Source organism: Zingiber officinale, chromosome 3B (genome assembly GCF_018446385.1).
Source record: "Zingiber officinale cultivar Zhangliang chromosome 3B, Zo_v1.1, whole genome shotgun sequence".
Classification (NCBI taxonomy): domain Eukaryota; kingdom Viridiplantae; phylum Streptophyta; class Magnoliopsida; order Zingiberales; family Zingiberaceae; genus Zingiber; species Zingiber officinale.
Window position 1 is genome coordinate 29,025,505 of NC_055991.1, and position 2,602 is coordinate 29,028,106.

General features: G+C 34.9%; 1 long non-coding RNA gene across 2 annotated transcripts; it reads right to left on the bottom strand.

The window, feature by feature from the left end:
- Positions 1-845: 845 nt before the first annotated feature.
- LOC121968173 lies at positions 846-2,368 on the bottom strand. 2 transcript variants are annotated; one of them, XR_006107979.1, is made up of 5 exons: positions 2,208-2,367; positions 1,987-2,025; positions 1,791-1,854; positions 975-1,440; positions 846-882 (listed from the first exon to the last, which is right to left on the bottom strand). It is a non-coding gene; the product is annotated as an uncharacterized LOC121968173 (long non-coding RNA). The 2 variants fall into 2 exon arrangements; XR_006107978.1 differs by lacking the exon at positions 846-882 and having other exon boundaries at positions 889-1,158; positions 1,366-1,440; positions 2,208-2,368.
- Positions 2,369-2,602: the final 234 nt, after the last annotated feature.

Below are 2,602 nucleotides of genomic sequence, written 5' to 3' on the forward strand. Positions count from 1 at the left end.
AACAAATAAACTAGATTATGTGTAACAAGAAATATTGTAAATAGTATACGATATGGCCATGTAAAAAGAATAATTGGAAACAAAACATAAATGTGAAATTCCTTAAACATTCTAATAAAAGCCCTAATTCTAATAAAAGTCATATTTACCAACGATATGAATCATCCATGTCATAGCAACGGTAAATAAAATTATAAGCATTATTTTGAAGCTAAGTACATGTATCGTAACTATGATACAACCTAATATAATTGGCACATCATATAGAGAGAAAAAGAGAGAGATCTTGTGAAGTATGGTATTAGGGTTCAAATTTTCTCACTTAGTTAACTTTATTTTTCATTTTAATTTGCTGAATTTATAGTTTTGTCTTTGGTTGGTATTTAATGTAAACTAAAGGATGTTTAAAATAATTGTTCCTTTCATTGTGTTAACTAGTTGACAATTTCATATGAATAACTTTAGCACATTTTTAACAACTCTTTACAAAATATTAAGGTAGGAGGATGCATCGTTATCTAGTAAAGAATTTTAGAATAGTGTGATGTAATTCTAGATGAAATATAGAACTTTTATGTATCTATATAGTTTTGAGACTGTACATAGATCAAATTCAGAACTTTTATGCATCATTATCATTGAAGACAAAACAAGAAAGAGCAGCTTATCAAAAGAAGGAACACAATTAAACAACTATTTAAAGCTAACTTTAACATAATTATTTAAAGTTAACTTTATATAATTAAACAACTATAACATAATTATTTAAAGCTAACTGTATATATAGATCAGTAAATGCATATTAATGAACTTAGGAATACCGAAAAGAGGTGAACAAATACAGGTGTCTTCAACTACAGTGAGATCACACCAAATTGAGACCTGCACAAACAACATTATCAAATCAGGACAAAAATAAAGTTAGAGTATTAGAGACTTCATTCATATTGCCTAGTTAGAGACTCCAAACGAACCTCTGGATTAGTAGCTCGAGAATCTCTATCAAAGTGCCTTCCTCTTTTTGTTCCTTTCTTCTTTTTATCTTTTTTACCCAAATCATTGGATTCATGTGCCAAAGTATGAGAACCATTTGATATTATAGATTGCTCCAAATTTATGCATTTCAGATATAGAGTTTGCCAGACAAACATTTTCCTTCTTTGAATTACAATACAAGCATAACTCAAGTAAATAACAGAATATGAAACATAATTGAAACAGAGTAAAATTGAGTTCACATTTTCAAAGAATCAACAAAGCTCCTACAACAATATGTTATTTATTGCTTCCATGTACCACATGAACCCAGCCAAACAATAAACCAATTAAACAACGAATAAAATACAACTGAACCCCACAACTTACCTTGAACCTTCTGCACCTTCTTCCTGACCTATCCTTACAACCTTCACAATGTATACGGACTATAAGAACACATGTCTGCAATTGAAAACATGTACTGATTAATACGCATGAAAGTCAATATTTTCTACAAATAATTCAATTCTCATTTCATTAAAAAAAATAGAAACTAAAAATTAAAAACATATTATTGAAGAAATCACAATGAAATCCTGAACAATGTACTTGGTGTTGATTTCTTAGCAAAGATTTGGATATACCATTTTGATTAGTCATCTCGTCAAAGAGTCTCTGAGTTATCTGAAACGATTCTTAATAAATAAATGGCAAATCTAAAATCATTTAACTGAGCTCTTACTAGTTTCTAGAACTAAAACCCTCATCAACGATCTCTAACCCTTGCAGAATCGAGGACAAATAAAACTAACCTTATTCATTGGCTTTGTAGGATCGAGGAGTTATCTTGGATAGCCATAAACCAGGGAAACAATACTGCAGAGGCAAATCAAGCATAAGAGAAGGCGCATATCAATGGTAAAGAGCAGAAAAGAGATCAATCCTAAGTCAAGTGCGAGAAATCAAACCAAATTTAGGAAAACAAGCATGTTTTTATAGGAAACTTACATCAAGATGCTGCTGCATGATCTTGGGCTTCTTCTTCAACTGCAGAGGGAGACGGCGGTTAGCCACGGCAAGGCCCACGCCGGTGGCCAGACGCCGGCCAGCCAGCGCCTGGCAGCGGCCAGCCACACGCCGGCCAAGCAGCGGCTTGGCGGCGGCCAGGTAGGGCCTGGCGCCGTCCAGGCAGACAGGCAGAGAGGGAGATTCGAGAGCAGTGGGCTTACCAATCGAAAACCTTCCACGGCCGGAGATCAAGCGGTCGTCGCATATCACGCCGCCATCGTCGGTTGGAGATGTGGCCGAAACCCTGGAAATCGCAGGTTGGAAGGGGAACGGGGGAGAAAGAAATGGGGAAGAAAACAAGAATCGGAATGGGATATAGACATAGGGTTATTAGCATCAAAATTTTTTTGTTCCCAATTTCGACCCTAATCTGGGACGAATCCAGGATTCGTCCCAAAATCTGGGACGAATCCAGGATTCATCCCAGAATTTATTTTTTTTTTTAATAAAAAAAGGAAAAAATCAAAAGGAATAAATACAGACCTAGAGACATCGGAATTTAATGAAACAAGTTTCTATGCGTTCGTATCATTGTCCTGATCGTAAATCTATCAAT